The sequence below is a fragment of the Panthera onca genome, chromosome C1 (genome assembly GCF_046562875.1).
Source record: "Panthera onca isolate mPanOnc1 chromosome C1, mPanOnc1 haplotype 2, whole genome shotgun sequence".
Classification (NCBI taxonomy): Eukaryota; Metazoa; Chordata; class Mammalia; order Carnivora; family Felidae; genus Panthera; species Panthera onca.
Genome location: NC_138346.1, coordinates 94756929 through 94768650, shown reverse-complemented (window position 1 = coordinate 94768650; position 11722 = coordinate 94756929). Strand labels below are relative to the sequence as shown.

Below are 11722 nucleotides of genomic sequence, written 5' to 3'. Positions count from 1 at the left end.
GCACCAAATGTCAAATGGATTCTTTTTCATGCTTCCATCAATTTATCAATATCATGTCAAATTGTTTTGTTACACGTTGGAAGCATGGGTTTTCTGTAACTTTTTAATTCTGGAGTTTCTAACAGCCTTTTTTTTCTGATTGGCAAGCAATAGTGTACCATCACCATACCCTCAAAGTTATTCAGTCTCTATTTCATGGATACTTCTTTCTTTTTTTTTTTTTTTTAATTTAATTTTTTATTTTTTTAAATTTACATCCAAATTAGCATATAGTGCAACAGTGATTTCAGGAGTAGATTCCTTAGTGCCCCTTACCCATTTAGCCCATCCCCCCCTCCCAGAACCCCTCCAGTAAACCCTCAGTTTGTTGTCCATATTTATGAGTCTTTAGCTATTGTTGATAGTGCTGCTATAAACATGGGGGTGCATGTGTCCCTTCGAAACAGCACACCTGTATCCCTTGGATAAATGCCTAGTAGTGCAATTGCTGGGTTGTAAGGTAGTTCTATTTTTAGTTTTTTGAGGAACCTCCATACTGTTGTCCAGAGTGGCTGTACCAGCTTGCATTCCCATCATGGATACTTCTGTACCTCAGAGATTTTCTCTTTGATTTTTGTGTCCTGCCCTCATCCTGGGACTTCCCTTCTGCCCTCCAAGGTTGAATCAACTGTTTGCTGGATTCTATGGATCCTTCCTCTTTATTGGTTTTTAAAATACTCATTTTGCTAGATAATAGCCTGAGGTATTTTCCTTAAAAAGTTTGCTTGAGAAGTAAACCTTTTCAGACTTTACATGCCTGAAGTCTTTATTCTGCCATCATACCTGAATGATGTTTTAGAATGCTAAATTCAAAATCATTTTAACCTTGTACTTAAATTTGTCTTCTAGTATCTGGGTTGCTTTTAGAGATCTGCTGAAATTTTCCAAACATACATAAAGTTTGATAGAGGACTCATTTTAGCAGTTACTAACATTTTGTACTGTTTGTTTAATCATATATCTGTCAATCCATCTCATTTTTTTCGGTTTATTTATTTTTGAGAGAGACAGAAAGCAGAAGCTGGAGGGGGCAGAGACGGAGTGAGAATCCCAAGCAAGCTCCACACTGTTAGCACAGAGCCCAATACAGGGCTCGAACCCACGAACTGAGAGATTGTGACCTGAGCCAAAACCGAGAGTGAGCCACTTAGGCACCCCTCATCTCATTTTTTAAAATGTTTATTTATTTATTTTTGAGGGAGAGAGAGAGAATCCCAAGCAGACTCTGTGCTGTGAGCCTGGAGCCCAGCACAGGACTCGATCTCACAAACTGTAAGATCATGACCTGAGCCAAAATCAAGAGCTAGACACTTAACCGACTGAGCCACCCAGGTACCCCAATCCATCTCATTTTTTTTTGACACATTTCAAAATAAATTTCAGGGATCACTTCACTCCTGAACACTTTGGCATTCATGTAATTAGCTAGAGTTCAGTCAGTATTTGATTTTTTTTTTAATGGGTAAATATACACATAGAAATGCATAAATCAAGAACTTAACCATTTAATGAAATTTCAATAAATTGTATACATAGACCCAGGTGTCTGTCAAGGTATAGAACATTACCATAATGCCAATAAACAACAACCAAAAGTTTTGATTCTTTTTCATCATATGTTTTCTAGTGCTGGGCCTTATATAAATGAATTCATACAATATGTACTCTTTTGTGTAGGTCTTCTTTAACTCAACATGTTTTTCACATTTATCTACATTGTTACATGTGTGAATGTTTCCTTTTTTACTATAGAATAGAATTTTATTTCATAAATATACAATTCGTTTTTCTCTTCTGATTGCCACCCCTGTGCTGTTCCTGGTTTTTAGCTTTTATAAATAAAGCTGTTTGACTCAGAGTATTTGAGAATAAGTTTTGTTTTGCTTTGTTTTTTGTTTTAAAGTTTGTTTATTTATTTATTTAGAGAGAGAGTGAGAGGAAGCAAGGGATGAAGAGAGAGAATCCCAAGCAGGCTCTGCACTATCAACATGGAGCCTGACTCGGGGCTCAATCTCACAAACCATGAGATCATGACCAGAGCCAAGATCACGACTCAGATGCTTAACTGACTGAACCACCCAGGTTCCCCAAGAAGTTTTAAATCTTGAAATTAGAAACACCTACTAACATGGAATATTATAGCACAAAAATCCATTCATTTATTTCTTTATTCCATTTTTTCCTAGTTCTTGAATTTTTGTCAATATAATATTAAATCACAATTTAGCTGAGAATACTGTCAAACTTTTTCATTTCTTGCTATTAGTAATACAAAGAGCAGGTAGGAAGATTATTTAAAATCATCTCCATTTTGTAAAAAATAATCTCTGTACCCAACATGGGGCTTAAACTCACAACCCTGAGATCAAGAGGCACATGCTGTGCTGACCCAACCATAAAATCATTCCCCTTTTTTAAAGTTTTGAATATTCTTATTGAAATTTTAAGATTAACCTGTGTTTCCTAGTCCATTGACTGACTTTAGGTAATTGGGTATTTATGTTAATTAGATGTAATTAAGTGTAGGTTTTTCCTAGAAGTTAGCATTTCAGCATATGCACTGATTTTAGAGGTAGTCATTTTTAAAGAATATATTAGTTTGACATTAACTTTCTTATGAATCATTCTTTAATCCAGAGAGACATGATGTTTTGTGTTGTGTTTTGTGTCTATTATGCAAGAGTACTGTGTGTTTTGTTTATTTTTAAATAAAGAATGTTGCTTCTACTTGTAATTGTTTTGGAATTTTAAAGACCCAAGTTTAAACTCTTAAATTCATGATCTAGAAGGCCTTTTCCAACTCTAAAGTTTTATTAAATTTTTAAGGTAAATAAAGAATGAAATTTTCTGGTTGCCATATTACATTACATGAAAGGGTTAACCTGGTATAAGGTCCAGTGTATACATTCCATGGCTTTTTGTGAGTGTTAATTTTATACCTAATGAATGCTGATTTTGAAATTTAAAATTTAAAAAGTGTAAAGTGTCTTTTGTAGTCTAGTTTTAAGCTGTGTTTGTGGCACATGAAAATTGCTTGATGGCTTTTCTGCAGCTGCTACACAACTTTTCAGTTGAGTCTACCTAACTACTGAAATGGAAAGTCCAGTAATAAGATAGGTGACAGTTTAAGAGGATTGATTTAAATGTTAAATACAGTTCATATCCACTTGGACTCTATTAGCATCTAACACCTGTACTTTAATTTTAGAAAGGAAATTATTCATCTTTTCTCATGTTGTTTTCTCTTGGTTTATGTGGCATTTGTTAAAATGCTTACAGAAATGCTGGTACTAAGATAAGGGATAATTGATGTTCTTGTTTGTGAAACAAACAAGTTCCACTAAGATCACAGAAATGGCTACTAATTAAATTGCTTCTGTCCTTAAAGACATACCTCTGCCTTCAAGAAGCTCATGACTTAGTAGAAATCCATTTGAGTCAAAATTTCCATATTCTAAATGGCTGCAGCTTCCATTTCCTTTTCTTGCTTTCTCTACTTCCTACTTGCTCTCTCCTTTCCTCTCATCATTGAACAAATTAGCTTAAAGATAGGGCAGCTTAAAGAATGAGCTATGAAAAAGGAGTCAGGGATGCCCGGCTGGCTCAGTCAGTAGAGCATGCCACTCTTAATCTTGGGGTTTTAAGTTCAAGCCCCACATTCGATGTAGAAATTACTTAAAAATAAAATGTTTTGAAAAGAAAAAGAAGAGTCTCACTTGGTGGTTTTTAATGAAATATATCAATATATGCATTTCCAAGGATAACGTGGGGTTTAAACCTTCTAAATGCAAAATACAGAACCAAGTGAAAGTTGGTGGTCAGGTAACATTAACTGAATTGCTTTTACATATCCTATCATAAAGCCTTGTTATAAAGAATACAAGCATTCTTGTCTTGATCTCATTTCTCTCACAGCTTTTCATCTGACATCCTGTGCTTCAAAGATACTAAGTTAACGGCCTGGCCAGGACTTCAAGAATCATCTCTAAACTACAAGTCCAACTTTGTACTATACCAAATATAAAGGAATTAATCAGGTCAATTAATATACCCCCTTTTTTTTTTTTGGCCCCAGAACTTAATGGAGGCAAGTTTATTGGGGAATATTTCAAGATAGATTGCTTATCATGCTTACTACAGACTCAGTGCTTTATTCTTCTAGACATTCTACACTTGATCTTAGCCAAAAGGCCGAGAAGCGATATTCTTCTAGACGTTCTAATGTTACTTGCTCGAAACTACTTATGTACTTAGAAGACCTTCCTTCCCTCCTGATTCAAATGCTAGTGTTTATGACCAAGTTATAAATGAGCCTACACCACTCAGTGAGCTAATTAAGAAATTGAAAAGTCAGCATACATTGCCTATGATATAACTGAAAAATAATTTCAGTTTATTTAGTAAAGAGTTTGTTTTATGTCTACTGTGCAAGAGTTTGTGTGTGTCTACTGGTGAGAAAATATGCATTGTAATAGTATGGAAAGCATAGTACATTCTTTTTAACTCACTGACTTGATCTAATCCAAAATTTAAATTCCGCATAAAGTCACTGAGTAGCTATAGAATGACATTTGCTTGTTGGTCTGGTGTTTTTTTCATGACAAAGATACTGTGTTTATTTAGATTGTGTATTAAGAGTGGCTTTTAGGGAGGATGCCTGGGTGGCTAAGTCGGTTAAGTTTCCGACTCCTGATTTGGGCTCAGGTCATGATCTCAGGGTTCCTGAGTTGAGTTTGAGCCCTGTGTCAGGCTCTACACTGACAGGGCAGAGCCTGCTTGGGATTCTCTCTCTTTCCCTCTCTCTCTGCCTCTCCCCTGCTTACTCTCTCTCTCCCAAAATAAAAATAATAATAATAATAATAAACTTTTTAAAAAAGTGGCTTTTAGGGAAGTTGTTACAGAAAAAAACATAATGTCTTATTTTGTAAACCAGGATGTATTTTTTTAATGTAGTACATTTTGTGAAGTAGAACATTTTAAAATTAATTGCTAGTTGTTAAAAGTGCTTGACAGAGGCTTGTATGGCATCCAGGCCCAAGTGGCATGCCTTGGGTAGTGGGGCTCCACAGGTTCCAGGTGTTCCGGTCCCGTGAGATGAGGAAGAAGAGGAAGATGAAGTGGAGGATGAGGACGAAGACGATAAAGACAGTGACGAAGAAGAGGATGAAGACGACGAGAGCGTCGACGAGGAAGTGAATGTTGAATTTGAAGCGTATTCCATCTCAGATAATGATTATGACAGAATTAAGAAGTTAACTGCAGCAGCTTTTCCTGAAGGCTCCTGTGAACATTGCAGAACTAACTGATTTCTTAATTCAACAAAACCACATCGGGAGTGTGATTAAGCCAACAGATGTTTCAGAAGACAGTGATGACGATGTGGATGAAGATGAGATTTTTGGATTCATAAGTCTTTTAAATTTAACTGAAAGGGTACGCGGTGTGCTGAACAAATTAAAGAGTTGATCCTGAGCTCCTGTGAGAAGAGCTGTGGAAAGATCTCGGTTGAAAAGCTGGACACGCTTTTCAACAATGCCTCCAAGCCTGTGGGCTTTCTCCTCAGCGAGAGGTTCATTAACGTTCCTCCTCAGATCGCGCTGCCCATGCACCAGCAGCTCCAGAAAGAACTGGCAGAGGCACACGGAACGAACAAGCTGTGTGGAGAGTGTTCCTTCTACCTTCTGATTAGCAAGATGTTTGTGGAAGCTGGAAAAAACAATCCCAAAAAGAAATGGAGCAGCCAAGAAAAAGATGAGTTAATGTTCGCAAGTGCAGAGGAAGAATTTTTCTATGAGAAGGCAATCTTGAAGTCCAACTACTCGGTGCAGGAAGAGAGTAACACCTGTCTGGGAGGCAGGTGGTCCTTTGACGACGTCCCAATGAAGCCCTTGCAAACTGTGATGTTGACTCCAGGTGACAAGATGGATGAAATCATGGGTAAACTGAAAGAGCATCTCTCTCTCTGACCCATTTCCCATGGGCAGCAGGGGGCTGGTTTTCATTTTTGTAAAATTACCAGAAAACAGCTCAGATTTACTGAAAAACTCATCACTTTATTCAGATTAAGTCCCTCTACAAAAAAAGTAGGGTTGTCACCTGTGTCTGTGACACATTTACAAAATAGCTTTAAAAAAAAAAAATTGGTCAAATTATGAATGGTTGATGAAGAGCTTTTCCAGTAAGAAGGAAAACGTGGAGTAGTAATTTAGAACTCAATAAAAACTTTCATTTTTTATTTTTAAATAATGGAAAAAAAAGTGCTTGACATCTATTCCATGAATAGTTTTCCTGGTTATCTGGAATATTTTTCTTTATATCTGGAATGGTCTTTCTGACTAAAGTTTAACCAACCTGGAGGAAATTCAGTATATTTCACACTGAAATGAATTACAGAATTTGATTACTTTTTTTTTTGGAAGGTAAGATTTATCCAATTCAAGATCTCAATAAATGTGTTCTGGCAAAAGCAAACAGCAGTGATTTACATAAGTTTTCAACAATACAGGTTCACAAGAATGTTTATAAATTATTGCCATGAAAGGAGGGAGTAGGCAGAAATTGAGATGTGCAGTGTTGCAGATATTGGGGATTGAGGAGCACCAGAATACAAGTCAGGTGTATTAAGATCCTAAAGGTACTAAGGAGTTGGACTTGGTTTTCATAAATATGCATTTGAGTATGAGTAGGTCAGATGCTCTCAATCAAGCACTGTTAAAAATTTCCATAAGATTTCAAGATGTGGCATGGGTGTTTTTGTTTGTTTCTATATAATCTGACATATAAACCGTGTTGAAATTTATTGGCCAGTCTTGGGTTTTTTCCTACTGGTATTTTTATACAGCCTAATTGAGATATAACAGACATACCATAAAATTCACCCATGTAAAGTTTACAGTTCATTGGGTTTTAGTATATTCACAGAATTATGCAGTCACCACCATAATCTTATTGTAGAACATTAACATCACTTCAAAAAGAGGGGCACCTGAGTGTCTCAGTCGGTTAAGTGTTCAACACTTGATCCAGCTCAGGTCTTGATCTCAGGGTCATGAGTTCAAGCCCCATATTGGGCTCCATGCTGGACATGAAGCCAATTTAGTGAATATGGGGGTTTTTTGTTTTTGTTTTTGTTTTTTTAACAGTCATGCTCCGTGGTCCTTTCTTCCTCCCCCAGACCTAGAGAACCATTAACCTACATTCAGTCTTTGTAGATTTGCATCATACAGTATGTCACTTTTTGTGACTTTCTTTTAAGCATAGTTTTTAAAGGATCATCCACATTGTAGCATGAATCAGTTCTTCATTCCTTTTTTGTGGCTGAATAATATGCCACTGTATGGACCACATTTTTTTTATCCCTCAACTGAGGGGCATTGGAGTTATTTCTACTTCTTGGCAATTGTGAATAACACTGCTATAATTATAAGCAAACAAGTTTTTGTGTGAATGTATGTTTTCGTTTCTCTTGGGTATATACCCAGGAATGGAATTGCTGGGTCCTATCATGACTCTGTGTTTAACCATTTGAGGAGCTGATAAACTGTTTTCTGGGGTAGCTGCACCATTTTGCATTCCTGGTAGCAATATGAGTGGGTTACAGTCTCTCCACATACTCCCCAGTGCTTGTCATTGTCTGTCTTTGATTGTAACCATTTTAGTCGTTGTGTAGTAATATCTTGTGGTTTTGATCTGCATGTTTCTAATGATTAAAGATGGTGAACATCTTTTCATGTATTTATTACTGGCTCCTGTTGATTTTATGTAGACCTTGATATCTAGATGTTGTTTGTATACCTTTTATGAACTCTATAATTACTCAGTATTTAGGCTCTATTTGTCACATAAAATGCCATTGTATGTTTGAACACATTACATATGTTATATTGGAGAATTGGAGAGAGACTAATTCATCAGTGTTTTCCAAACTTACCTGATAAATAGGATAGTCACCAGTTTGCCTAGGACAGTCCCTGTTGATGCCTGTTGTTCTGGCATACTTATAAAAGTAGCCTCTTTCACTCTGAAGTGCCCTGCTTTGGACAATAAATTACATGGCTATGCTACTGACAATTAACCTAGAGTATTTAAATACACACTTGCTATCTGCTAGATCAGAATCTCCAAGAAAAAGGCCTGGAAATACGTTTTTAACAATTTCAAGGTCAAGCACATTTATATTATTCTAGCAGAATGCTGGTGTTTCTCTGTAACCCAGAACCCATTATCATTGTTTTAATGGGACAGTGAGTTGCAAGTTAAAATGGGAGAGGAATAATTTCTTTTGATAGGCTAACACCATCCTTCTCCTTAAAGTAATGATAGAGGAGTATTTTATAACATGCATGTTAGGTTCTTAGGAGCAAGGGAGTATGGGATAGCAAAGTGAAATAAGTTTCTGGAAGTTGGGTGGTCTCAGGATGGAGGGCAGTGAGCAAAACTGAGCTTCCCTTTGAGTTTGATGACAGGAGAGGAGAAACTCATGAACATGTTCTTCATACTTGAGAACTAGGAGCAAGAACTAATGGCAGGGTAGGGGGTGGGGGTGGAAGAAGTACTTTCAGATTCCAAGGCTATGTTACAGAAGAACGATAGAATGTGATACCATTAGTTCTTATTTATTTGGGGTCAGGGGGATTTGAGAATATTTTTAAGTCAGGCACTTGTAAGAATTCTGTATTTTAAAAAAACTTTTTAATGTTTGTTTATTTTTGAGAGAGAGACAGAGTGCAAGCCAGGAAGGGGCAGAGGGAGAGGGGGACAGAATCCAAAGCAGGCTTCAGGCTCTGAGCTGTCACCACAGAGCCCGATGCAGGGCTCAAACCTGCGAACTGTAATGTCATGACCTGAGCCCAGCCCAAGTCGGATGCATAACCTACTGAGCCACCCCAGGCATCCTGAGAAATGTACTTTTATACCAGTATCAGAGATGCCCATTCAAGTTTTAAGATTTTTTAATTTGCTAATTATGTGACTGTCTTTAAGATGAAAGCAACATATTTGACTCAGTATAAAGAATGTGCACTAATTATTTGTGGAGGGTGATTTGATCACCTTTTACCACCAATGGTACATAATTAAGAAATTAGTTAAGAAATGGCTGGAAAGTTAGCAATTTATGTGTATCCCAACATAACTGTAGCCTCATGGTATTTCCATTAGCCAGAAACTCAAGCCAACTCTTGTATGGGCCATACTATCAAGCAATACAGTCTTCAGTATAATTATCCACACCATAATATTTCATCCAAAAATTCTTTGGATGGAGAGCAAGGGTCTTACTTTTTTTTTTTTTTTTTTTTTTTTTTTTTTTTAGCTTTATTGAGGTATAATGCATGTACGGTAAACTGCATGTATTCAAAATATATATTTGGAAGAGATGCTGGGTATTTTTTTAATTGATACTGTGGCAAGTCTGCCATTATAATTTGTCTTCTAAGCATACAGTAACAGTGGAGAAATAAAACAGCTTGTTAATTTAACTTGGGGAAACTCATGAATTATTCATAGTAAGATGTTTTACAAGGGATTATTAAGACTTGTCCATAGTTACGGAGTAACTACTCTTGTCTCCAAAACTAGTTACTTTTTATCTGTACATATTTATCTGAGAGAATGAGAGCAAATAATAATGTGCCAAATGAAGGACTGAATAATAAATGCTTGATTAGTTCAAAAGAATAAGAAATGGCTGGACTGAAGAAGTTAGGAAAAGTTGTGAGGAAGAAAGTAGATCATGTAACAGATAAAGACAATGTAAGAAAGGGTCCATTGGAGTTTGAGCTAGACCTTAGAGAACAGATTTGATTCATTAGGCAGACATGGATGAAAGAGCATTCTAAAGAAAGAGAACCATGGGGCACCTGGATGGCTCAGTCAATTAAGTGTCAGACTTTGGCTCAGGTCATGATCTCACGGTCCATGAGTTTGAGCCCTACATCGGGCTCTGTGCTGATGGCTCAGAGCCTGGATCTGCTTCGGATTCTTTGTCTCCCTCTCTCTACCCTTCCCCGGCTCGCACTCTGTCTCTCTCTCAAAAATGAATAAACGTTAAAAAAATAATAAAATAAAAGAGAACCAGTGAGTATAGGTAATGAAAGGTGAGTGGTCTGGCTTGGCTGCAGTTGAGGATGACTGAGGAGAAATAAAAGTGGAAAGTTAAGTTTGGGCAAAGATCTGAAACTAAAGGATTTTAAGTTGTGTCCTCTTAAGGCAAACTACTGAATGTTTTTTTGGGCAAGATAGTTGATTTCAGATTTCATTGTCTTACTGTTTTTTGATGCATTTAATATTTCAGTTGTGGTTATCAGGAAGTTGATTTTTAATTTGTCTTCTATAGTCAACTTGTCACTTTTTTTTGGTACTATCAAATATCTTATAAAGTAATAATATCTGGAAGAGAGGGAGAGAAAAATTATAATTACTCATGTAGTATTAGGTTATGGCTTAATTCAGAAAATAGGAATTTTTAAGAATTGAGAATTCAAGAATGTGAATTTTAGGCAACATATGGAGTCCTGAAATATTCAAAGATATTGGGCCCTTCTCATATGTGAAGATTTAAGATTATATTGTCTCATTCTTTTCTTTTTTAATGTTAGTTTATTTATTTTGAGAGAGGGAGAGCAAGTACAGGAGAGGGGCACAGAGAGAGGGGGAGAGAGAATCCCAGGCAGGCTCTGCACTGTCAGCACACAGCCCAACACAGGGATGGATCCCGCGAACCATGAGATCATGTCCTAAGCCAGAATCAAGAGTCAAATGCTCAACTGACTGAGCCACCCAGGCACCTCATGTCTTGTTATTTTCTTGACCTCTCTTTTAAAATATATATTTAGAGAAGCAAAGCAAGTTCAGCTTAAGAAAATTATCTTTTTTTTTTTTTTTTTTCTGGAATGTCATAAAGGATCCCCAGAGGTTATGAATGTAGACTTGAGGGGGAAATGAGAAGGTCCCGAGAATACTTTTCATGTTGTCATTTGTTAATTTCTTAACTTCAAATATACAGATGAAAACTGTTTAAAATATGAAGAAGTACACAAAGCAGTTCAGCTGTTTATATCTTAAAGCCAAATTCATAACCTTAAGTGGTGGAAATACTCTACTTTTAATAGGTTGTGAGAATTTAATAATACAATTTCATTCAGCCCATGTTGGATTATGTATACTTTTAACACTTTTAGGGCTTTTAGATTAGTTTTTTGTTTTAATTTTCTAATTAATTTTGTTTAATTTTTTTATTTCCTAGGAATTAACTGTCCCTTAAATGTGACATTGCATAAATTATTTTCATTTAATCTCCTACTGAATAAAATAATAAGCATTTAAGACTCTCTGATCTGGTCCTACTATACTGTTCATTCATTTGTTCAGTCAGCAATTACTTGAAAAAAAAAAAAAAAAAAAACCAACATTTAGTGAATACCTGGCGTGTGCCGAGCCTTGGCTTTGAGAATACAGAAATCAGTGATTTGGACTCTTGCCCTGGAGGAGCTCATCCTCGTAAGAGAGGCACTCTATATAAGTAATTACAAATCCACTTGATAATTTTTTTGTTTTTTGTTTTTTTAAAAGGTGTGTTAAGGTACATACAGGGTACAGTGGAACAACATTCTGCCTTAATTCTTACCTCACCATTTGCTTTTTATTTTTCACTGATGTAACTTTATTCATAATACATTCTAAA

The 11722-nt window shown here is 36.2% G+C and overlaps 1 pseudogene; it reads left to right on the top strand.

Annotated features, from left to right (window-relative positions):
• The first annotated feature begins 4989 nt into the window (after positions 1 to 4989).
• On the top strand, positions 4990 to 6574 carry LOC132673377 (BRCA2 and CDKN1A-interacting protein pseudogene; annotated as a pseudogene).
• Positions 6575 to 11722: the final 5148 nt, after the last annotated feature.